At 46.3% G+C, this 25,197-nt stretch overlaps 1 long non-coding RNA gene and 1 gene segment (V, D, J or C); one reads left to right on the forward strand and one right to left on the reverse strand.

Moving 5' to 3' along the window:
- Positions 1 to 25,197, reverse strand: part of LOC120406472 — a 169,801-nt gene that overhangs the window by 51,722 nt on the left and 92,882 nt on the right.
- LOC120406475 lies at positions 18,251 to 24,884 on the forward strand. Of its 2 annotated transcripts, none has more exons than XR_005599303.1 (3): positions 18,251 to 18,353; positions 22,343 to 22,457; positions 24,724 to 24,884. It is a non-coding gene; the product is annotated as an uncharacterized LOC120406475 (long non-coding RNA). The 2 variants fall into 2 exon arrangements; XR_005599304.1 differs by lacking the exon at positions 18,251 to 18,353 and adding an exon at positions 19,291 to 19,393.

Genomic DNA, 25,197 nt, shown 5'->3' on the forward strand with positions numbered 1-25,197 from the left:
AGGTAGGTGCTAACACTTTCACTGGCTCTGCATTTGATAGTGACTGTGTCTCCTGGGGACACCGATAGAGATTCTGGAGTCTGAGTCAGTATTTTCTGCCCGATGGAATCTAAAAGTATAAAGGAAATGGAAGAATTTGTAACACACCAATCAAAGAGTTATAGCTTTATTTTGCAACACATTTTTAACCTGCTATCTTCTTAAACAGCATTAAATAAAATATCATATTATCTGTTACAACAAAGAATAGATTATATTTACATTGTCGCTGAGGTTATTGTTCATTAAAGCCGAGTCTATTGTTTTTTCTTACCCTGAATCCAAAAAACTAGTATCCAAAGAAGCTGAGTGTGGGAGATCATTGTGACTGTTCTCAGCCACCAGTGCTAACCAGGGCACTGTACAGTACAAACAACTCCATTTATATGAGCTAAGCAGGGCATGATGGGAGTGTCGCTCATGTGTGAATTTGCAAAAGGAACGAGCCATGTAAATTCTATTAATGTGAGTGGCTGGGGCAGGATTCTAAACTGTCTTGCATTTGTGTGTCTGATTTATAAGACTGAAGTAGCAAGATGGTGCAGAGGACACCATTTGTGCTGCAGCTAGATATGAGTAGCTAAACCATTCATTCATTTTCTAGAAGGTTTTTAACAGCAGTTTGAAGAGCCCAGCCTGTTTTCTTTTTCTAGTTCAGTTTTTCTCCTGCCCTATGGAAATATAATTGAATTACCCAGTATTTCCTTCTGCAGGAGACAACTGGGTTGGATGCCCATCAGTTACCCACGGCAAGTAACCGCTTTCCTTTCACACTAAGCCAGCAAAATATAGCAAACTAAATAACATGATCTATAGCGCTAGAAAGGAACCCTGGTAAGAGTGACATGACTGCATGTCACAGCTGGGCTCACACTGTGTTCCTGGCCAGCATACTCAGCCCCAGGCACTGAAGCATGTTTCAGAACCTCACCCTGTGTCCATTTTGTGTGACAAGGAGATTTGGGCAGAAACTAGAGAAGGGAGAGATTTTGAGTACCTGGCAGTCCCTCCTATTGCAGACCTTAAAGAACATTGGTCACACTGATGCTCCTGATGTGTCTTTTGGTTTGAAGGGAGGCTATAAAAACTTCACAGCAGAGGCTGTTTATGGCATTTGTATGCATGTGTATATCTGCATACGCCAAGCATCGTATTGTTGGCATTACCCCATAGAACTCCTGCTCACTGCTCTGTGGAGATAAAGGGCTGCCAGTCTGGCCTCATAGATGTTTTTTAAATACTGTGCTCAGGAAAGCCCAGTCACTCATTTATTCTCCTTCCTCTTGAATCAGATTGCATCAGAGAATCCTTTAGAGTCCAGCTGGCCTGCTTGGCCTGAAAGCTCCGGCTCTGCAATGTTGTGTCATAATACTGCCATCTACTGGCCAATGGCAGAGTTTTCCACAGAATTTAGTCCAGGAACGGAGTGCCCACGCGGATGTCGGAGCATTCCCCAGGGACTGTGGTGCTAAACAGCCTGGTGCTTCTTTGCCTTCTCGTATCTGTGTCCCTGTTTAGCCCCCAGTCACATGTTTCGGGGTGTGCTTGATGTTGTGGAGCCAGTTTTCAAAGATGAGGCCTTTCAAACTATGGCAGTATGGCCAGGCCTGGTGATATTTAAACCACAGGCAGAGTGTAGACTGATTCAGCATTTGTATCCTCTGTGATCACTGTAGCCCTGAGGTATTATCTCATCCTACACCAGGTTACCTGTATAGTGTATACATAGCTCCTGGGCCCTTATTAAGGAAGGATGGGTTTGTTGTTAAGTAAGTAGACTGGTGATGAAGAGATCTGAGTTCAGTTCCTGGCTCTGCTATAGTAGTCGTATGTGACCTGGGACAAGTCACTTAATCTCCCTGTGTCTCAGTTCCCCATTTGTTACATAGGGAACTCTGGTCACCCAGGGTAGTTTTATGCTTTGAGTCAAGACCATCGTACAGAACTCCCCCAGTTTTCCTGAACCAAGTCCCAGGCAGTTCACCTTCAATGCACAGTGTAGTTGAGGAAGCAGTGCCCTGGGGAACTTTGCAATCACAACAGACCCTGGTCTATCTGATCTAATTGGGACCAGGGCCAGATTGGTTAATTAAAAGTCCAGATAAAGCAGAGAATGGAAAAGGGTGATGCTGCAGCACCATCTAGCAGACGCAGGAGAGATTGCCCATTTCTAGCCCTGGAGTCCTGGTGGTTTGGTAAATGCAGAGAGCTGGTTAACGGAGGGTCGGCTAAGTGGGGTTCTGCTGTACTGTTGTTAATGCTGGTCTGTATCCGTGAAATCATTTGAATCCAGACTCAGGGACCGGACTCTCCCTGCCTCCCTTTCATATAGTGCCAGTTTCACTAACAACCCTGTAAAATGATAAATCAGTTACAAATCAGTGGCCAGATTTACCAGTAGACTTTGGCTGCTCTGGTGATGGAAACTGGGTGGTTGCTTGGCCTGCCTTGGTGTACAAGTAAATCTGCCCTCTTAAATCGAGACTCAAGACCTTTCTAGATAAGATGCTATTGCTCAAACAGAAGTTTTGAGCTTGATGCAGAATATATTGGGTGGGTTCTACAGCCAGTGTTATGCATGATATCGGATGAGATGTTGTGGATGGTCTCTTCTGGTCTTTAAAGACCATGACTCTAAATAAAATAAAAAGAAGATGTAAGGCTAATATTGCATATCTGCATCTCATTACTAATCTTGTGTGGTGACATTCTCTTTGGGTTACTCGTTAGCATTCATGTATGAAATTGTTAATTTTTTTTAAACTAAGGAAATTCCCAGACAACCACTTCCCCCCCCCCCCAAAAAAAACCCAAACAAACAAACCTACATTAAGATAGAGTTAAGGTTGACAGCATGTATCAGTAATTTTAGATTTAAAAAACAAAACATTGCAAGGAAGTTCTTCTTATCCTAGACTCATGCATTGTAAAAACAAGGATTTTTTAAAAGTGTAAATGTGCTAAGATAATAAAACTACTGTTAAGGCACCCAACCAAGCTTAACAGTACCCTGTAGGGATGCTGGGAGGGGGAAAATATGAAAAAAAATTCCATAGTGTCTTAAAAAATCTATTTAATCTAATCTGGGATCTTCAAACACTAAACTGCTTTAATCACACCTATATCTTAATTGCACTTCATCATTACAGGGCAGAGTTTGTTTTTTCAGTGGCCTCACTGTGTATTTCCATCCTATAATCTGTTTTGAGTTCTTTTAACTTTATCCCTGATCTCTTATTTTACTTTTAAATTACCAGTATGTACTCACAACCTTAATGTTGTGTCTGTCTGGGAATATACAAAAGGATGGTTATCTCACAGAGGAGAAATAGCTTTGCACCGCATAGGCAGAAGTCGTGTCCTAGGTCCGCATTATGAGGTTTTTTTCTTTTTTTTTGTGGGCGGGGGGAGGGAAGAAAAAGGTTGAAAGCCTATTTTGGATTCAAACTTCAAGAGTCCTCAAGGTTGTGGGGTCATGGCGCAAAAAAAGAAAAAATTCCCTTGCACCATAATCACCAGGCTTTCTTTGTACGTTTTGCTGGGTTGTTAGGGCCAGTGCAGCAAACTTCCCATAGATGTCATAGACTCAACCACTCTTGATGTCCTGAGAATGAGGCAGAACATGGGATGTCGTTGTCCCAGGCAGGGCAGGTGTAATGAGCCGATACACTCTACCTGTTAGCTGCAAAGTTTCTGGTGGCTGGTGAAAATGAGCAGCACTTGGCCCCCTCCCGAACAGACCAAGAAGGGGTCCGCACTCTAGAGTACCAGACACCAGTGGATTCTCTGTCAACAATGCCCCTATGGCATAATGCTTGGGAAAGGTATAGCGCAAGGAGCTGTCCTCTATAAACCAGGTCAGGATGTTTTGTCTTGTTCCCAGAAAATACTGGTGCCTTCTGTGATGACTCGCATCTGAGCTGCATAATTTTTGCCTGGGGATTTGTATCAATCCCTTAACGAGCACAATGTAATAAAAATTTAATTGTGTGTGATCTGTGTTGCATGAACACATATTACATTTATTATTTCATGTGTTTTCGGGTTTTATCCAGCAGTTTCTTCTGGATTAATGTATTAATTCCCTGACACAAACTCAGATTGTCGGCTCCTTGGGGCAGGGACCATCTGTTTGTTCTGTGGTTGGCCAGCAGCTAGCACGATGCAGTCCTGGTCTATGACATGGGCTCCTAAGTGCTATGGTAATGCAAACAATAAAGAATAATAATAATAAAGTGGAGTTAATGAAATGAAATGAAAGGAAACCCTGCGACCATATTGGAAATGTACTTACGTGAGAAGTGGTTGGTTCCCATTTTTCTGTTGGGACAGTTTTGTCAGCACCTGCTGATTGGATGAAATGGTAACATTCTCTAGAAGTGTATCTATGTCAGAATTTTCAATGGAACATTTTCAAAACAATTTCTTTCAATAAGGTCAAACCATTTCCTTTTGATAAGGTTGAACTGTTTTGTTTTGATTTTTATCATTTGGACTTTTATATTACACTGTAAAAGTTGAGTTGGTAAAGTTGAAATGAAATGTTTTAATGCTATTGAAACAAAAAGTCATTTTGATTTTTCCAGAATAAATTCTGGAACATTTCTTAAACAGAAAACTTTGAAATTTCCCGTGGAAAGGGGATTCTGGTTTGCAACTAGCTCTCTGAGTTAGAATTAATTCTGTTTGATATAAAAAAGGAGTCACTCAATTAAGAAAGATGGAAGGTATAACAGCTGTTTGGAGCAATTTGTACTGATGTGTGTCTGATGCACTGGGAGTCAATAGTGAGGATAAAGCAGTGAAAACTATAATTAACTTCAGGACCCTGTGCATTTGAATGTCTGTGTCATTGGGCAAACTCATTGGGTCTTTTGGAGATGTAATAAGTCACCCTCTTTCACATTTGACAGAACACTTGAAAAGCAGAGAGTTATCTACCACAAACAGTAACTGCATCGCATGCTGCAGAGAGCACAGAGGTTTTTGTACTGGTCTGTATCACTGTGTGAAAGGGGAGCCGCTATGCTGCTGGCAGTAATAATCTCCAGCATCATCCACTTCAACCCGGCTGATTGTAAAAGTGAAGTCCGTGCCAGACCCACTGCCACTGAACCGGTCTGGGATCCCAGAGCGGCGGGTGGAAGCGCTGTGGATAAGTTGCTTAGGAGCTTGTCCTGATTTTTGTTGGTACCAGGCCATCCAGCTGCTGACACTAGAATGGGCTTTGCAGTTGATGGTGACTCTGTCTCCTGGAGACACTACTAGGGATTCTGGAGTCTGAGTCAGCATGATCTGCCCGCTGCAGTCTGGATGGGAGAAAAACATTTTAAAAAACAATAAATATAAAATTTTTCCAACATAGTAATTTTTAACTACCTACAAAGCTGCATCTTTAAGTGACTATCTTGTATCCCTCCTTCAATAACATTATAAATGCCATTGGGAATGATTGCTTGAAAAGGAAATTCTGAGCATTTGCAGCCTAGTAAAATATTATAACTTTATTTTAAACTAATTTCCCCTGTTGTTCTTACCCTGAATGCAGAGCACAAGGAGCCAGAGTAGCTGAATGTGGGAGATCATCTTGATATGTCTAGAGTGACAAACAGTGAGCTCAGAAGCACAAAGTGTGAAGGTGGCACATTTATATCTGCTCTGAACAGCTGGGAACTGTCACTTGGGTGGAAATATGCAAAGCAGCATCTCTGTGTAAATGTCCATTCCCTCTGCAGACCCAGGGTCACCAACACGCCTCAGTGTAGGGCAGGACAGAGCCAGAACAACAAGGGGAGCTTGCATGTAAATTTACTGCCTTTACTTTCAATAGAGTTATGAAATGTTCATATCTGGTTTATTTCCTGCTCCTTTCTTAGAATTATCATTTGTATTTCCAAGATTCCATGTTAATGTACACAGAACTCTCTGCAGATCATTCATGTATCTTAGCATATCTGCCATATCTCCCATAGTTATTCCCTTGGGCTGTGCTGCCCGTGTCTAGGCATGAACCTTCATTTTACCTCTCTCCATATGGTCACTCTTCAAATGTCACTTCCTTCAGGGCACCTTGCCCTTCTCAGACATAGCAGTGATCCCGATTGGCTGGCCTCTCCATCGGAGTAGACCCCCACGATGGTGACATTGTGATGTGAGGAATAGTCACCTGAGAGCTCTAGCTATAAAAGAGCTAAATTGCAGCCTCATATCAGATGTGCTGAGCACCTGCCTCTCAGATACAAGTGAGTAGATGCAGTGGGTGCTGAGAACCTTCGACAATCAGGTTCTCTGCCATCCGGTGGACTCCTCAGCCCATTAGACACCTGGCTCCCTATACCAGGCATGGGGAAAGTTTTTGCTGTCTAAGAAGGGGTCACAGAATGCAGCACGTTGAGCAGGGAGCGGCCTAAGCTAGCCAGGAGGAAACGCTGAGGAAAGGGGTGAGGCCTCAGTCCTGCCCCTCCAAGGTAGTTAGACACCTAAATCTGTGCAGGCAGGAGGTGCCCATCTCTGCTTGGAATTCACAGCTGTCAAAACCTATTCCTGGATTTGGGCATCTCAGCCAGGTCAGCCCATTCTCCTGAAAAACCAGAAAGAGAGTCCGCTTGACGGCTCACTCTATCATACCAATAGCCCTGTGGTTAAAACACTCACCTGGGATGTGGGAGACCTATTTTCAAATCCCTTCTCTGCCTGATTTGGAGTAGGGACTTGTACTATGGGAAACCAAAGTTCAGTGGAGTTCCCTGACCACCAAGCTATGGGGTATTGAGGGATGGGTGTCTCTAAATCTGTCTTGCTGGAGCTGGTCCACTTTGTGTAACTGATTAAACAGGCATCGGAGCAGGGCCTTGAACCTAGGTCTTCCACGTCCCCGGTTGTGCCCTGACCACTCTCTCTCTCTGGGCCAATGAATGTTTAATTATTTACACAACATGGAACAGCTTCAAAAGCCACTTTTAAGTGTCAACCTTTTCAGGCTTGCAGAGCCTGGAATTGTAGCTGGGAGCTATTGTGGATTTGACAGATCACAGAATATCAGGGTTGGAAGGGACTTCAGGAGATAATTTAGTCCAACCCCCTGCTCAAAGCCCTAGCCAGATTTTTACCCCAGATCCCTAAGTGGCCCCCTCAAGGCTAGAATTCGCAACCCTGGGTTTCGCAGGCCAATATTCAAACCACTGAGCTATCCCTCCCCACCTGTCTATGCAGGCAGCTGTAAATTATAGGTGACCCAGGGGCTACTCTAACTTTCATTGGGTGCTGAAGTAGCCTAGGCCTGGGCAGAATCTTAACTTTGCCCCCTCCCTGTGGGCTGCATCTCTCAGGAAACACAGCACAGACTCTGACCCCTTGTTTATAGGCTGATCGGAAGCGGAAACAAAATGACAGGAAACCACCTGGATGTGCTCAGATTGAAATGTCATTCTGTGGAGCTTGGATATCTGCTGCTCTGCCTATGGAGACCCAAGTGGACTGTAACTGCTCCTGAAGAGTTTCTTCTGTCTGAAGCAGCAGGGACTGGCCACTGTTGGAGAGTGATATTGGATAGCTAGACCACAGCACAGGTATTGCGATTGCTGTGTTCCTCCCCCTGCTGCCTCAGCTCCCGTAACCCCACTGACTTCACCTGTGCTGGCAAAACTGGGACCCAGAATTCATCCTGGGTGCAGCTCCAATGATAGCAGCACTGCTGGAAGCTGCAGTGTACAAATGACTATGGGGTTTTTACCACCGTGTGTTGTAACCCTGCTCCGTGGGCACTGGGGAGGAATTCTGGGTTCCATTTTGCCAGTACCACCAGTATCACAGAGTCCTACCCTGTGGAGGGGTTTCTGCTGGGAAACGGGATCTGCGTCAGTGACTGTGCTTTGCTAGATAAGAAACTAAATCCCACAGCAGCTTTTAGTCTGAGTTGTTTGGATTAGTCTATTGCAGTTGTCACTGTGGGTGCTTTTTAAAGCTGGAGTACAATTCTCTGTCCATTGTCTCAGCTCAGTACAAAAGTATTGGATTGTAACCTGCTGTCAGTAGGAAGTTGGATGCAGCCCATAAGAGCAAATCCATGTTAGTGGTAGGGGAGCAATTGCTGAGTAAAGAGTGTTGAACCACATGGTGGGCGGGAGCACCTGAAAGGACTAGAAATTTGGAGTGAGGAGGGAGGGGACGCAAGTTTGACACACCCAGGCGTCCCATTGCAGGGCAGTAAAAGCATCAACACCAGGAAACTGCAGAGGAAACAGCTGAAATACTGTGAGTGAGAGTCTGAAACTAAATAGAGCAGGGAGGTTTTTGTGCTGGTCTGTATCACTGTGTGGGAGGGGTGCTGCCATACTGCTGGCAGTAATAATCTCCAGCATCATCTGCTTCAACGCGACTGATTGTAAAAGTGAAGTCTGTGCCTGACCCACTGCCACTGAACCGGTCTGGGATCCCAGAGGGACGGGAGGAAGCACTGTAGATAAGGAGCTTAGGGGCTTGTCCTGATTTCTGTTGGTACCAGGCCATGTAGCTGTAGCTAACACTGGAACTGGCTTTGCAGTTGATGGTGACTCTGTCTCCTGGAGACACTGCCAGGGATTCTGGAGTCTGAGTCAGCACAATCTGCCCGCTGGAGTCTGTATGGGAAAAAAACATTTAAAAGAAAAAGAAATATAAAATGACTCAAACTTTGTAAATTTGAACTCCCTACAAAGCTGCAGCTTTAAGTCACAATCTTGTATCCCTCCTTCAATAACATTATAAATGCCATTGAGAATGATTCCTTGAAAAGGAAATTCTGAGCATTTGCAGCATAGTAAAATATTATAACTTTACTTTAAACTAATTTCCCCTGTTGTTGTTCTTACCCTGAATGCAGAGCACAAGGAGCCAAAGTAGCTGAGTTGGGGAGCTCATCTTGATATGTCTAGAGTGACAAACACCAAGCTCAGAAGCACAAAGTGTGAAGATGGCACATTTATATCTGCTCTGAACAGCTGGGAGCTGTCACTCAGGTGGAAATATGCAAATCAGTGTCTCTGTGTAAATGTCCATTCCCTCTGCAGACCAAGGGGCACGTACACCCCTCAGTGTAGGGCAGGACAGAGCCAGAACAACAAGGGGAGCTTGCATGTAAATGTACTGCCCTTTACTTTCAATAGAGTTATGAAATGTTCATATCTGGTTTATTTCCTGCTCCTCGTTTCTTTGAGTTATGTTTTGTATTTCCAAGATTCCATGTTAATGTACACAGAACTCTCTGCAGATCATTCATGTATCTTAGCATATCTGCCATATCTCCCCTAGTTATTCCCTTGCCCATGTGTAGGCATGAACCTTCATTTTACCTCTCTCCATATGGTCACTCTTCAAATGTCACTTCCTTCAGGGCACCTTGCCCTTCTCAGACATAGCAGTGATCCCGATTGGCTGGCCTCTCTATTGGAGTAGACCCCCATGATGGTGACATTGTGAGGAATAGTCACCCGAGAGCTCTAGCTATAAAAGAGCTAAATTGCAGCCTCATATCAGATGTGCTGAGCACCTGCCTCTCAGATACAAGTGAGTAGATGCAGTGGGTGCTCAGAGCCTTCGACAATCAGGTTCTCTGCCATCCGGTGGACTCCTCAGCCCTGCATTAGACACCTGGCTCCCTATACCAGACATGGGGAAAGTTTTAGGTGTCTAAGAAGGGGTCACAGAATGCAGCACGTTGAGCAGGGAGCGGCCTAAGCTAGCCAGTAGGAAATGCTGAGGAAAGGGGTGAGGCCTCAGTCCTGCCCCTCCAAGGTAGTTAGACACTTAAATCTGTGCAGGCAGGAGGTGCCCATCTCTGCTTGGAATTCACAGCTGTCAAAACCCATTCCTGGATTTGGGCAGCTCAGCCAGGTCAGCCCTTTCTCCTGAAAAAAAACCCAGAGAGAGTCCGAGTGACAGCTCACTCTATCATACCAATAGCCCTGTGATTAAGACACTCACCTGGGATGTGGGAGACCTATTTTCATATCCCTTCTCTGCCTGATTTGGAGTAGGGCCTTGGGCTGTGGGAAACCAAAGTTCAGGTGAGTTCCCTGACCACCAAGCTATGGGGTACTGGGGGACGGGTGTCTCTAAATCTCTCTTGTTGGAGCTGGTCCACTTTGTGTAACTAAATAAATAGGAATCGGAGCAGGGCCTTGAACTTGGGTCTTCCATGTTCAAGGCTCTGCCCTAACCATTCTGTATCTTTCTCTCTGGGCCAATGAATATTTAATTATTTACACAACATGGAACATCTTCAATGGTCTCTTTGAAATGTCTCTCTTAAAAAACTTTTTCAGGCCTGCAGAGCCAGGCAGTGTAGCTGGGAGCTATTGTGGATTTGACAGATGGCTCTGGGGAGGAAGCTGTAAATTACAACAGACCCAGGGGCTGCTCCAACTTACATTGGGTGCTGAAGTAGCCCAGGCATGGGCAGAATCTTAAGTTTGCCCCCTCTCTCTGGGCTGCATCTCTCAGGAAACACAGCACAAAATTTTCCCCCTCATGTTTATAGGCTGAAAGGAAGCATAAACAAAATGACAGGAAACCACCTGGATGCGCTCAGATTGAAATGTCATTCTGTGGAGCTTGGATATCTGCTGCTCTGCCTATGGAGACTGAAGTAGAATGTAAAGCTGCCCTTCCCTCCTCTTCTCCTGTCTTTTCTTTCTCTCTTCCCCATCCCTTCCTCCACCCCTCCCTGTTTTCTCTAGGATGCCCGCTGTCTGGGAGTAGCATGGTGGTTCAGTGTTTATGGATTCTGTTCTGGAATCCAGTGTTGTGTCTGGTCATTGGCAAAGAGCTCGTCTTCCCTTCCTGCAGCAATTTCTTCTTTACCATCAATTGTGTCAAATGTGCCGCACTGTCACTTAACTGAACTCCCTTCCTCCCCACCATTAAGCTCTGTGCTCTGAATTGCTTGACCTTGCTCCCCCTAGTGGTGATTCAGAGAAGAAGGCAAAAGCCTTTAGTTACCTCTCTGGGGCTGACACAGTCATTGACCCTGCTGCAGGAGCAGCAGGTGTTTAGAAGATTTTGTGTCAGGGAAGATGTTTTAATGAGCAAAGCTACAGAGCAGCCCAGGCAAGGTTTGTGCTGATCTGTATCACTGTGAGAGGGAGGTGGTAGCCTGGCTGACAACAGTATCTTCAGCTTCAACCCTGTTGATTATGAGGGTGAAATCAGTTCTCTATCCACTGGCACTGAAACAGCGTTAGCCTCACTGGAGAGACACTGCCAGGAATCCTGTAGTGTGAATCATTACAATCTGCGCCCGGAGTGAATGTATGAAAACCTTATTATTAAATCAGTACCTAGAGATCCTCAATCCAGTGAGCAACGTGGAGAATGGAAATATTTGTATTTGCATCTTTGCATGGCTGATTCTGAATGTCAGTTACAATCTTATAATCCACAAGGTGGTGGAGAAAGGGTGACATTGAGCGTGAGTTCATAGTGCTTCCCGCAGTGATGATTTTGGTCCCATTTCCTCTTGGCTGTGGAGGGGAGGATGCCTTAGACAACTGCTCTTATAAGCAATAGAAGAAGAAACTTTCCATGGAGCCCAGTTATCCCCTAACTCCTACTGAAGAGTTTCTTGGATTTGAAGCAGCAGGGACTGGCCCTTGGTGGAGAGTGATATTGGATTAGATGGATCACAGCTCAGGTATCACGATTACTGTGTTCCTCTCCCTGCTGCCCTAGCACCCATAACCCCACTGACTTCACCTGTGCTGGAAAAACTGGAACCCAGAATTCATCCTGGGTGCAGCTCCAGCGATGGCGGCACTGCTGGAAGCTGCAGTGTAAAATGGCTCAGGTGTTTTTACCACCGTGTGATGTAACATTGCTCCATGGGCACTGGGGAGGAATTCTGGGTTCCATTTTTGCCAGTATCACAGAGTCCCAACCCTGCAGAGGGGTTTCTGCTGGGAAAGGGGAGCTGCATCAGTGACTGTGCTTTGCTAGATAAGAAGCTGAATCCTACAGCAGTTTTTAGTCTGACTTGTTTGGATTAGTCTATTGCAGTTGTCACTGTGGGTGCTTTATAAAGCTGGAGGACAATTCTCTGTCTGTTGTCTCATCTTAGTACAAGGTATTGGATTGTAACCTGCTGTGAGTAGGAAGTCGGATGCAGCCCATAAGAGCAAATCCATGTTAGTGGCAGGGGAGCAATTGCCGAGTAAAGTGTGCTGAACCACATGGTGGGAGAGAGCACCTGAAAGGACTAGAAATTTGGAGTGAAGAGGGAGGGGACGCAAGTCTGACACACCCAGGAGTCCCACTGCAGGGCAGTAGAAACACCAACACCAGGAAACTGCACAGGAAGCAGCTGAAATACTGTGAGTGAGAGTCTGAAACTAAACAGAGCAGAGAGGTTTTTGTGCTGGTCTGTATCACTGTATGAGAAGGGAACTGGTATACTGCTGGCAGTAATAATCGCCAGCATCATCTGCTTCAACTCTGCTGATTGTAAAAGTGAAGTCTGTGCCAGACCCACTGCCACTGAACCGGTCTGGGATCCCAGAGGGACGGGAGGAAGCATCATAGATAAGAAGCTTAGGAGCTTGTCCTGATTTCTGTTGGTACCAGGCCATGTAGCTAACACTGGAACTGGCTTTGCAGTTGATGGTGACTCTGTCTCCTGGAGACACTGCCAGGGATTCTGGAGTCTGAGTCAGCACAATCTGCCCGCTGGAGTCTGTATGGGAAAAAAACATTTAAAAGAAAAAGGATATAAAATTACTCAAACTTCTTAATTATTAACTAACTACAAAGCTGCATTTTTAAGTGACTATCTTGTATCCCTCCTTCAATAACAGTGTAAATGCCATTGGGAATGCTTGATTGAAAAGGAAATTCTGAGCATTTGCAGTTTAGTAAAATATTATAACTTTATTTTAAACGAATTTCCCCTGTTGTTGTTCTGACCCTGAATGCAGAGCACAAGGAGCCAGAGTAGCTGAGTCTGGGAGCTCATCTTGATACGCCTAGAATGACAAACACCGAGCTCAGAAGCACAAAGTGTGAAGGTGGCACATTTATATCTGCTCTAAACAGCTGGAAACTGTCACTTGGGAGGAAATATGCAAAGCGGCATCTCTGTGTAAACGTCAGTTCCCTTTGCAGACCCAGACCCACCTACACGCCTCAGTGTAGGGCAGGACAAAGCCAGAACAACAATTGGAGCTTGCATGTAAATTTACAGCCCTTTACTTTCAATCGAGTTATGAAATGTTCATATCTGGTTTATTTCCTGCTCCTCTTTTCTTTGAATTCACAGCTGTCAACACCTATTCCTGGATTTGGGCACCTCAGCCAGGTCAGCCCTTTCTCCTGAAAAAAAACCAGAGAGAGTCCGAGTGATGGCTCACTCTATCATACCAATAGCGCTGTGGTTAAGACACTCACCTGGGATGTGGGAGACCTATTTTCATATCCCTACTCTGCCTGATTTGGAGTAGGGCCTTGGGCTGTGGTAAACCAAAGTTCAGGTGAGTTCCCTGACCACCAAGCTATGGGATATTGGGGGACGGGTGTCACTAAATCTAGCTTGTTGGAGCTGGTCAACTTTGTGTAACTAAATAAATAGGAATCGGGGCAGGGCCTTGAACTTGGATCTTCCATGTTCCAGGTTCTACCCTAACCAGTCTCTCTCTCTGGGCCAATTAATATTTAATTATTTACACAACATGGAACATCTTCAACGGTCTCTTTGAAATGTCTCTCTTAAAAAACTTTTTCAGGCCTGCAGAGCCTGGCACTGTAGCTGGGATCTATTGTGAATTTGACAGACGGCTCTGGGGAGGAAGCTGTAAATTACAACAGACCCAGGGGCTGCTCCAACTTACATTGGGTGCTGAAGTAGCCCAGGCATGGGCAGAATCTTAAGTTTGTCCCCTCTCTCTGGGCTGCATCTCTCAGGAAACACAGCACAACATTTTTCCCCTCTCATGTTTATAGGCTGAAAGGAAGCGTAAAAAAATGACAGGAAATCACCTGGATGCGCTCAGATTGAAATGTCATTCTGTGGAGCTTGGACATCTGCTGCTCTGCCTATGGAGACCGAAGTGGAATGTAAAGCTGCCCTTCCCTCCTCTTCTCCTGTCTTTTCTTTCTCTCTTCCCCATCCCTTCCTCCGCCCCTCCCTGCTTTCTCTAGGATGCCCGTTGTCTGGGAGTAGCATGGTGGTTCAGTGTTTATGGATTCTGTTCTGGAATCCAGTGTTGTGTCTGGTGATTGGCAAAGAGCTCGTCTTCCCTTCCTGCACCAATTTCTTCTTTACCATGAATTGTGTCAAATGTGCTGCACTGTCACTTAACTGAACACCCCGTCCCACAAAGATTAAGCTCTGTGTTCTGAATTGCTTGACCTTGCTCCCCCTAGTGGTGATTCCAAGAAGAAGGCAAAAGCCTTTAGTTACCTCTCTGGGGCTGACACAGTCATTGACCCTGCCGCAGGAGCAGCAGGTGTTTAGAAGATTTTGTGTCGGGGAAGATGTTTTAATGAGCAAAGCTACAGAGCAGCCCAGGCAAGGTTTGTGCTGATCTGTATCACTGTGAGAGGGAGGTGGTAGCCTGGCTGACAACAGTATCTTCAGCTTCAACCCTGTTGATTATGAGGGTGAAATCAGTTCTCTATCCACTGGCACTGAAACAGCGTTAGCCTCACTGGAGAGACACTGTCAGGAATCCTGTAGTGTGAATCATTACAATCTGCGCCCGGAGTGAATGTATGAAAACCTTATTATTAAATCAGTACCTAGAGATCCTCAATCCAGTGAGCAATGTGGATAATGGAAATATTTGTATTTGCATCTTTGCATGGCTGATTCTGAATGTCAGTTACAATCTTATAATCCACAAGGTGGTGGAGAAAGGGTGACATTGAGCGTGAGTTCATAGTGCTTCCCGCAGTGATGATTTTGGTCCCAGTTCCTCTTGGCTGTGGAGGGGAGGATGTCTCGGAGAACTGCTCTTGTAAGGAATAGGAGAAGAAGCTTTCCGTGGTGCCCAGTTATCCCCTAACTGCTCCTGAAGAGTTTCTTGGCTCTGAAGCAGCAGGGACTGGTGGAGAGTGATATTGGATTAGATGGACCACAGCTGAGGTATCCAGATTGGACCGATAACTCCATCATCCTGGACATGTAGGTAACAAGGTCGGGTGAGACTGGAGAGGTTTGTCGAGTTTTTCCATGCATCACCAGGTCCATAACTTGGGACAATACTGGGTCAACGCGAGTTGCCTTTTTTATCTGAGTAGCAGTGATGGGTGTATTCTCTACCTGTTCAAAGTAGAAGATTTCCTTTTGGGCACTATCTTGATGTTTGACCGGCAAAGGCAACCTTGAGAGGCCATCTGCATTGCCGTGCAGAGTGGATTTCCGATATTTGATTTCATATGTGTGTGCTGAAAGTAACAATGCCCAACGTTGCATACGACTAGCAGCTAATGGGGGAATGCCTGTGTAAGGTCCAAAAATTGACGTCAGAGGTTGATGGTCTGTGAGAAGAGTAAACTTTTGCCCAAACAGGTACTGATGAAACTTCTGAATTCCAAAAACAATTCCTAATGCCTCACGTTCGATTTGGGCGTAGTTAGTTTCTGCTTTGCTTAGAGTGTGTGAAGCAAAAGCAATAGGTCTCTCTTCTCCCGAAGGCATAATATGTGACACGACTGCTCCCACTCCATAAGGGGAGGCATCGCAGGCCAACTGCAGGGGTAAGGATGGATCAAAGTGCGTTAGAACTTCAGAATTTAGCAATGCATCCTTAGCTTTCTTAAATGCAACATCACAGGCTTCAGTCCACTTCCAGGCCTTGTTCTGCCCAAGGAGCTCATGAAGTGGTTTTAGCAGTGTAGCTAACTGTGAGATGAACTTTCCATAATAGTTCAGTAGTCCTAGAAACGAGCGCAGCTGGCTTACATTTCGAGGTGGGGGAGCCTCCACAATAGCTTTAACTTTTGCAGGGGCCTTATGAAGACCTGCAGAATCAATGATGTGTCCCAAATATTCAACAGAGGGTTTGAAGAATTCACACTTGTCTTTACGAACTCGTAGGCCATACTCTTCCAGTCTTTGTAGGGTAGCCTCTAAATTCTTTAAGTGATCCTCTTCATTTCTTCCAGTGACCAGGATATCATCCAGATAGCACTGAACTCCTGACAAGCCACACAAGATCTGGTCCATAGCCCTCTGGAACAGGGCAGGAGCAGACGTTATTCCGAAGGGTAGGCGACAGTATCGATAAAGCCCCTTATGAGTCACAATAGTCAACAGCTCTTGGGACTTTTCATCGACGTGCATTTGTAAATATGCTTGACTCAGATCAATCTTACTGAACTTTTGTCCCCCAGCCAGGCCTGCGAAGAGGTCATCGATGCGGGGAAGCGGGTATTGCTCTGCACACAACACTGGGTTGACAGTGACTTTAAAATCACCGCAAATCCGGAGAGAGCCATCTTTCTTCACTATTGGAATGATAGGAGTGGCCCATGAGCTATGGGTAACTGGTATTAGGACTCCATTGGTGACCAGGCGCTCCAGGTCTGCTTCAACTTTTGGCCTGATGGCATATGGCACAGTTCGGGCTTTCAGATATTTTGGTGGACTGTCCGGTTTAATGTTCAATGTCACAGTGATTCCCTTCATACTTCTCAAATCATCTCCAAAAACAGCAGCATGTTTCCTTAGAATAAGGGTTAGACTGGTTTCTTCTTTAGTCATCCGGTGCACTTCTACCCAGTTCAGTTGAATCTTCCCAAGCCAAGACCTACCCATTAAGGGTGGGTAGTTACCTCTCACCACAAACAGTGGCGATTTAGCAGCCTGTCCATTGAGCTCCACCTTAACATCAATAGTGCCCAACATGGGCACAGCTTCTCCCGTATACGTCTTCAGAACAGTTTTTTTTGTTGCCTTAAGCGGAAGATGCTGTAGCTTTTCTTTATACACAGTCTCGGAGACCAGCGAGATGGCTGCACCGGTGTCCAGTTCCATGTGTATAGGTTTGCCATCCAACAACGGGGTTACCCAGTATTCATGTGAGCCCACTGCCAAAGACAAAACATGCAGTGGCACTTCCTCTTGCGATGAGGTGTCACCTTGATCATCCTGGGTCTGCTCTAGGGTGTGCAGCGTTCCTCTTTTTGTCGGCCAGACCATAGGCCTCTTTTTCTTTTGTTTACAGGCACACTCAATGTGTCCCTTTTTGCCACAGTGTTGACACACCAGGTCCTTACACCAGCATTCCGATGCCTGGTGACCCGGCTTACCACAGTGGTAACATTCTTGACTCTGCACCGTTTTGTGGGTCAGTTCTTGTGACACTTTTTGCACCCTAGGGGATGCACCGATGTATTGCGCTTCCCTTGTAGCCAGTTCCATGGAGACAGCAATATCAACAGCCTTCTGTAATGTAAGCTCAGCCTCTATCAGTAGGCGCTTCCGTATAGCTTCACTGTACAGGCCACACACTAACCTGTCACGCAGGGCATCATTTAACATCTCTTTAAATTCACAGTGTTCTGCTAGCTTTTTTAAAATTGCTACAAATTGTACAACTGTTTCATCTTCCTTTTGGTCTCTTTTGTGGAACCTATATCTTTCAGCAATTACCAGTGGTTTTGGGGAAAAATGGGACCCCAGGATTTCCACATTGTCACTGTAAGATTTAGTCTCAGGCTTAACAGAGTGTAGTAAGCTGCGTAGCAGAGAGTAGGTTTTAGCCCCTACAACACTTAAGAATATTGGCACCTTCTTCGCCTCTGTAATGTCATTTGCAATAACAAAAAGCTCAAAACGCTCAGTATATACATGCCACTGCTCTATATTCTCATCAAAAGGTTCCAGTGGCCTGGTCAGAGTAGCCATGATTTTTAGTTTCACTTTCACAGTCAGTGCAAACAAGCAGGTTTTTTGTTTGTTTGTTCTTTACCTTGATTTCTACTTCCTTCTGTTACTGGAGCAGCACCGGAATCCCATCCATCGTCGCCACTCGTTATATCCTTGGAGGCAGCCGGTTTAGGTAGAAGTCACTTGAGGCCAGACAGTAGACAGCTAACAAAACTACCATTTTATTTACAGACACAGAGCTCACCCAACCGGCCGAAACCGGTTGGGCTATCCCCTAATAATCTAACTCAGTTGCCATAGGAACAAAAACCATGACAACCAAATACACAACAATGTTTATAGGCTGAAAGGAAGCATAAACAAAATGACAGGAAATCACCTGGATGCGCTTAGATTGAAATGTCATTCTGTGGAGCTTGGATATCTGCTGCTCTGCCTCTGGAGACTGAAGTGGAATGTAAAGCTGCCCTTCCCTCCTCCTCTCCTGTCTTTTCTTTCTCTCTTCCCCATCCCTTCCTCCACCCCTCCCTGCTTTCTCTAGGATGCCCGTTGTCTGGGAGTAGCATGGTGGTTCAGTGTTTATGGAGTCTGTTCCGGAATCCAGTGTTGTTTCTGGTCATTGGCAAAGAGCTCGTCTTCCCTTCCTGCAGCAATTTCTTCTTTACCATCAATTGTGTCAAATGTGCTGCACTGTCACTTAACTGAACACCCCGTCCCACAAAGATTAAGCTCTGTGTTCTGAATTGCTTGACCTTGCTCCCCCTAGTGGTGATTCCAAGAAGAAGGCAAAAGCCTTTAGTTACCTCTCTGGGGCTGACGCAGTCATTGACCCTGCTGCAGGAGCAGCCGGTGTTTAGAAGATTTTGTGTCAGGGAAGATGTTTTAATGAGCAAAGCTACAGAGCAGCCCAGGCAAGGTTTGTGCTGATCTGTATCACTGTGAGAGGGAGATGGTAGCCTGGCTGACAACAGTATCTTCAGCTTCAACCCTGTTGATTATGAGGGTGAAATCAGTTCTCTATCCACTGGCACTGAAACAGCGTTAGCCTCACTGGAGAGACCCTGCCAGGAATCCTGGAGTGTGAATCATCACAATTGTCCTCCGGAGTCTGAATGTATGAAAACATTATAATTAAATCTATACCTAGAGCTCATCAACCCAGTGAGCAATACATGGAATGGAAATATTTCCATTTGCACCTTTGCGTGGCTGATTCTGAATATCAGTTACAATCTTATAATCCACGAGGTGGTGGGGGAGGGGGTGATATAGAGCTTGAGAACATAGTGCTTCTCGCAATAATGAATTTGGTCCCATTTCCTCTTGGCTGTGGAGGGGAGGATGCCTTTGACAACTGCTCTTATAAGGACTAGAAGAAGAAACTTTTCATGGAGCCCAGTTATCCCCTAACTTCTCCTGAAGAGTTTCTTGGATTTGAAGCAGCAGGAACTGGCCACTGTTGGAGAGTGATATTGGATTAGACAGACCACAGCTCAGGTATCGCGATTGCTGTGTTCCTCTCCCTGCTGCCCTAGCACCCATAACCCCTCTGACTTCACCTATGCTGGCAAAACTGGGATCCAGAATTCATCCTGGGTGCAGCTCCAGCAATAGCGGCACTGCTGGAAGCTGCAGTGTACAAATGGCTCAGGTGTTTTTACCACCGTGTGTTGTAACCCTGCTCTGTGAGCACTGGGGAGGAATTCTGGGTTCCATTTTGCCAGTACCACCAGTATCACAGAGTCCCACCCTGCAGAGGGGTTTCTGCTGGGAAAGGGGAGCTGCATCAGTGACTGTGCTTTGCTAGATAAGAAACTAAATCCTACAGCAGCTTTTAGTCTGACTTGTTTGGATTAGTCTATTGCAGTTGTCACTGTGGGTGCTTTATAAAGCTGGAGGACAATTCTCTGTCCATGGTCTCAGCTCAGTAGAAAGGTATTGGATGGTAACCTGCTGTCAGTAGGAAGTTGGATGCAGCCCATAAGAGCAAATCCATATTAGTGGTAGGGGAGCAATTGCCGAGTAAAGTGTGTTGAACCACATAGTGGGAGGGAGCACCTGAAAGGAATAGAAATTCTGGAGTGAGGAGGGAGGGGACGCAAGTCTGACACATCCAGGCATCCCAGAGCAGGGCAGTAGAAGCACCAACGCCAGGAACCTGCACAGGAAGCAGCTGAAATACTGAGAGTGAGAGTTTGAAACTAAACAGAGCAGGGAGGTTTTTGTGCTGGTCCGTATCACTGTGTGAAAGGGGAACTGCTATGCTGCTGGCAGTAATAATCTCCAGCATCATCCGCTTCAAACCGGCTGATTGTAAAAGTGAAGTCCGTGCCCGACCCACTGCCACTGAACCGGTCTGGGATTCCAGAGGGGCGGGTGGAAGCGCTGTGGATAAGGAGCTTAAGAGCTTGTCCTGATTTCTGTTGGTACCAGGCCATGTAGCTAACACTGGAACTGGCTTTGCAGTTGATGGTGACTCTGTCTCCTGGAGACACTGCCAGGGATTCTGGAGTCTGAGTCAGCACAAGCTGCCCGCTGGAGTCTGTATGGGAAAAAAGGATATAAAATTACTCAAACTTCTTAATTATTAACTAACTACAAAGCTGCATTTTTTAGAGACTATCTTGTATCACTCCTTCAATAACATTGTAAATGCCATTGGAAATCCTTGATTGAAAAGGATATTCTGAGCATTTGCAGCCTAGTAAAATACTATAACTTTATTTTAAACGAATTTCCCCTGTTGTTGTTCTGACCCTGAATGCAGAGCACAAGGAGCCAGAGTAGCTGAGTGTGGGAGCTCATCTTGATATGTCTAGAGTGACAAACACCGAGCTCAGAAGCACAAAGTGTGAAGGTGGCACATTTATATCTGCTCTGAACAGCTGGGAACTGTCACTTGGGTGGAAATATGCAAAGCGGCGTCTCTGGGTAAATGTCTGTTCCCTCTGCAGACCCAGTGCCACCAACACGCCTCAGTGTACGGCAGGACAGAGCCAGAACAACAAGGGGAGCTTGCATGTAAATGTACTGCCCTGTACTTTCAATAGAGTTTTTAAATGTTCATATTTGGTTTATTTCCTGCTCCTTTCTTGTTAGAATTATCTTTTTATTTCCAAGATTCCCATGTTAACATACACAGAACCCTCTGCCGATCATCCATGTATCTTAGCATATCTGCCATATCTCCCCTAGTTATTCCCTTGGGCTGTGCTGCCCGTGTCTAGGCATGAGCCTTCATTTTACCTCTCTCCATATGGTCATGCTTCAAATGTCACTTCCTTCAGGGCACCTTGCCCTTCTCAGACATAGCAGTGATCCCGATTGGCTGGCCTCCCCATCGGAGTAGACCCACATGAAGGTGACATTGTGATGTGAGAAATAGTCACCCGAGAGCTCTAGCTATAAAAGAGCTAAATTGCAGCCTCATATCAGATGTGCTGAGCACCTGCCTCTCAGGTACAAGTGAGTAGATGCAGTGGGTGCTCCGAGCCTTCGACAATCAGGTTCTCTGCCATCCGGTGGACTCCTCAGCCCATTAGACACCTGGCTCCCTATACCAGGCATGGGGAAAGTTTTTGGTGCCTAAGAAGGGGTCACAGAATCCAGCACGTTGAGCAGGGAGTGGCCTAAGCTAGCCAGTAGGAAATGCTGAGGAAAGGGGTGGGGCCTCAGTCCTGCCCCTCCAAGGTAGTTAGACACCTAAATCTGTGCAGGCAGGAGGTGCCCATCTCTGCTTGGAATTCACAGCTGTCAACACCCATTCCTGGATTTGGGCACCTCAGCCAGGTCAGCCCTTTCTCCTGAAAAAAAAACCAGACAGAGAGTCCGAGTGACGGCTCACTCTATCATACCAATAGCCCTGTGGTTAAGACACTCACTTGGGATGTGGGAGACCTATTTTTATACCCCTTCTCTGCCTGATTTGGAGTAGGGCCTTGGGCTGTGGTAAACCAAAGTTCAGGTGAGTTCCCTGACCACCAAGCTATGGGGTATTGGGGGCCGGGTGTCTCTAAATCTCTCTTGTTGGAGCTGTTCACTTTGTGTGATTAAATAAATAGGAATCAGAGCAGGGCCTTGAACTTGGGTTTTCCATGTTCCAGGTTCTGCCCTAACCAGTCTCTCTCTCTTTCTCTCTCACTCTGGGCCAATGAATATTTAATTATTTACACAACATGGAACATCTTCAACGGTCTCTTTGAAATGTCTCTTTTAAAAAACTTTTTCAGGCCTGCAGAGCCTGGCAGTGTAGCTGGGATCTATTGTGGATTTGACAGATGGCTCTGGGGAGGAAGCTGTAAATTATAACAGACCCAGGGGCTGCTCCAACTTACATTGGGTGCTGAAGTAGCCCAGGCATGGCCAGAATCTTAAGTTTGCCCCCTCCCTCTGGGCTGCATCTCTCAGGAAACACAGCACAACATTTTTCCCCTCTCATGTTTATAGGCTGAAAGGAAGCATAAACAAAATGACAGGAAATCACCTGGATGCGCTCAGATTGAAATGTCATTCTGTGGAGCTTGGACATCTGCTGCTCTGCCTCTGGAGACCCAAGTGGAATGTAATGTTGCCCTTCCCTCCTCTTCTCCTGTCTTTTCTTTCTCTCTTCCCCATCCCCTCCTCCACCCCTCCCTGCTTTCTCTAGGATGCCCGCTGTCTGGGAGTAGCATGGTGGTTCAGCATTAATGGATTCTGTTCTGGAATCTGATGTTGTGTCTGGTGATTGGCAAAGAGCTCGTCTTCCCTTCCTGCACCAATTTCTTCTTTACCATCAATTGTGTCAAATGTGCCGCACTGTCACTTAACTGAACTCCCTTCCTCCTAACCCACACTTCCCCTTCCTCTACCCCAGGGGCGGCTCTAGGAATTTCACCGCCCCAGGCACGCCGCGGGGGTCGCTCTGGCGGTCACCGGTCCCGCAGCTCTGGTGGACCTCCTGCAGACGTGCCTGCGGGAGGGTCCGCTGGTCCCGTGGCTCCGGTGGAGCATCCACAGGCACGCCTGCGGGAGGTCCACCCGAGCCGCCTGCCGCCCTCCTGGCGACAGGCAGAGCGCCCCCCGCGGCATGCCGCCCCAAGCACGCGCTTGGCGCGCTGGGGTCTGGAGCCGGCCCTGCTCTCCCCCCGTGCAATTAAGCTCTGTGTTCTGAATTGTTTGACCTTGCTCCCCCTAGTGGTGATTCAGAGAAGAAGGCAAAAGCCTTTAGTTACCTCTCTGGGGCTGACACAGTCATTGACCCTGCCGCAGGAGCAGAAGGTGTTTATATTTTGTGTCAGGGAAGATGTTTTGATGAGCAAAGCTACAGAGCAGCCCAGGCAAGGTTTGTGTTGATCTGTATCACTGTGAGAGGGAGGTGGTAGCCTGGCTGACAACAGTATCTTCAGCTTCAACCCTGTTGATTATGAGGGTGAAATCAGTTCTCTATCCACTGGCACTGAAATGGCGGTGGCCTCACTGGAGAGACACTGGCAGGAATCCTGGAGTGTGATTCATCATAATCTGCCCACGGAGTGAATGTATGAAAATCTTATAATTAAATCAGTACCTGGAGATCCTCAATCCAGTGAGCAATACTGAGAATGGAAGTATTTGCATCTTTCCATGGCTGATTCTGAATGTCAGTTACAATCTTATAATCCATGAGGTGGAGGGGGAGGGGATGATATAGAGCTTGAGTTCATAGTGCTTCCCGCAGTGATGATTTTGGTCCCATTTCCTTTGGCTGCGGAGGGGAAGATGCCTTGGACAGCTGCTCTTATAAGGACTAGGAGAAGAAACGTTCCGTGGAGCCGGTTATCCCCTAACTGCTCTTGAAGAGTTTCTTGGCTCTGAAGCAGCAGGGACTGGCCCTTGGTGGAGAGTGATGTTGGATTAGATGAACCACAGCTCAGGTATCGCGATTGCTGTGTTCCTCCCCCTGCTGCCCCGGCACCAATAATTCCACTGACTTCACCTGTGCTGGCAAAACTGGGACCCAGAATTCATCCTGGGTGCAGCTCCAGCGATGGCGGCACTGCTGGAAGCTGCAGTGTACAAATGGCTCGGGCGTTTTTATGACCGTGTGATGTAACCCTGCTCCATGGGCACTGGGGAGGAATTCTGGGTTCCATTTTGCCAGTGCCACCAGTATCACGGAGTCCCACCCTCCGGAGAGGTTTCTGCTGGGAAAGGGGAGATGCATCAGTGACTGTGCTTTGCTAGATAAGAAGCTGAATCCTACAGCAGCTTTTAGTCTGACTTGTTTGGATTAGTCTATTGCAGTTGTCACTGTGGGTGCTTTATAAAGCTGGAGTACAATTCTCTGTCCATTGTCTCATCTCAGTACAAAGGTATTGGATTGTAACCTGCTGTCAGTAGGAAGTCGGATGCAGCCCATAAGAGCAAATCCATGTTAGTGGTAGGGGAGCAATTGCTGAGTAAAGTGTGTTGAACCACATAGTGGGAGGGAGCACCTGAAAGGCCTAGAAATTCTGGAGTGAGGTGGGAGGGGACGCAAGTCTGACACACCCAGGCATCCCAGAGCAGGGCAGTAGAAGCACCAACACCAGGAACCTGCAGAGGAAGCAGCTGAAATACTGAGAGTGAGAGTCTGAAACCAAACAGAGCAGGGAGGTTTTTGTGCTGGTCTGTATCACTGTGTGAAAGGGGAGCTGCTATGCTGCCCGCAGTAATAATCTCCAGCATCATCCGCTTCAACCCGGCTGATTGTAAGAGTATAGTCTGTGCCAGACCCACTGCAACTGAACTGGCCTAGGCTCCCAGAGGGACGGCCGGAAGCATTGTAGATAAGGAACTTAGGAGCTTGTCCTGATTTCTGTTGATACCAGACCATGTGGCCAACACTGGAACTGGCTTTGCAGTTGATGGTGACTCTGTCTCCTGGAGACACGGCCAGGGATTCTGGAGTCTGAGTCAGCACGATCTGCCCGCTGGAGTCTGTATGGAAGAAAAAAAACATTTAAAGGAAAAAGAAATATAAAATGACGCAAACTTTGTAAGTTTGAACTCCCTACAAAGCTGCATCTTATGTGACTATCTTGTATCCCTCCTTCAGTAACACTGTAAATGCCATTGGGAACGATTTCTTGAAAAGGAAATTCTGAACATTTGCAGCCTGCTAAAATATTATAACTTTATTTTAAACTAATTTCCCCTGTTTTTGTTCTGACCCTGAATGAAGAGCACAAGGAGCCAAAGTAGCTGAGTCTGGGAGCTCATCTTGATATGTCTAGAGTGACAAACACCGAACACAGAAGCACAAAGTGTGAAGGTGGCACATTTATATCTGCTTTGAACAGCTG

The sequence above is a fragment of the Mauremys reevesii genome, linkage group 5, assembly GCF_016161935.1.
Source record: "Mauremys reevesii isolate NIE-2019 linkage group 5, ASM1616193v1, whole genome shotgun sequence".
In the NCBI taxonomy this organism is placed as follows: Eukaryota; Metazoa; Chordata; order Testudines; family Geoemydidae; genus Mauremys; species Mauremys reevesii.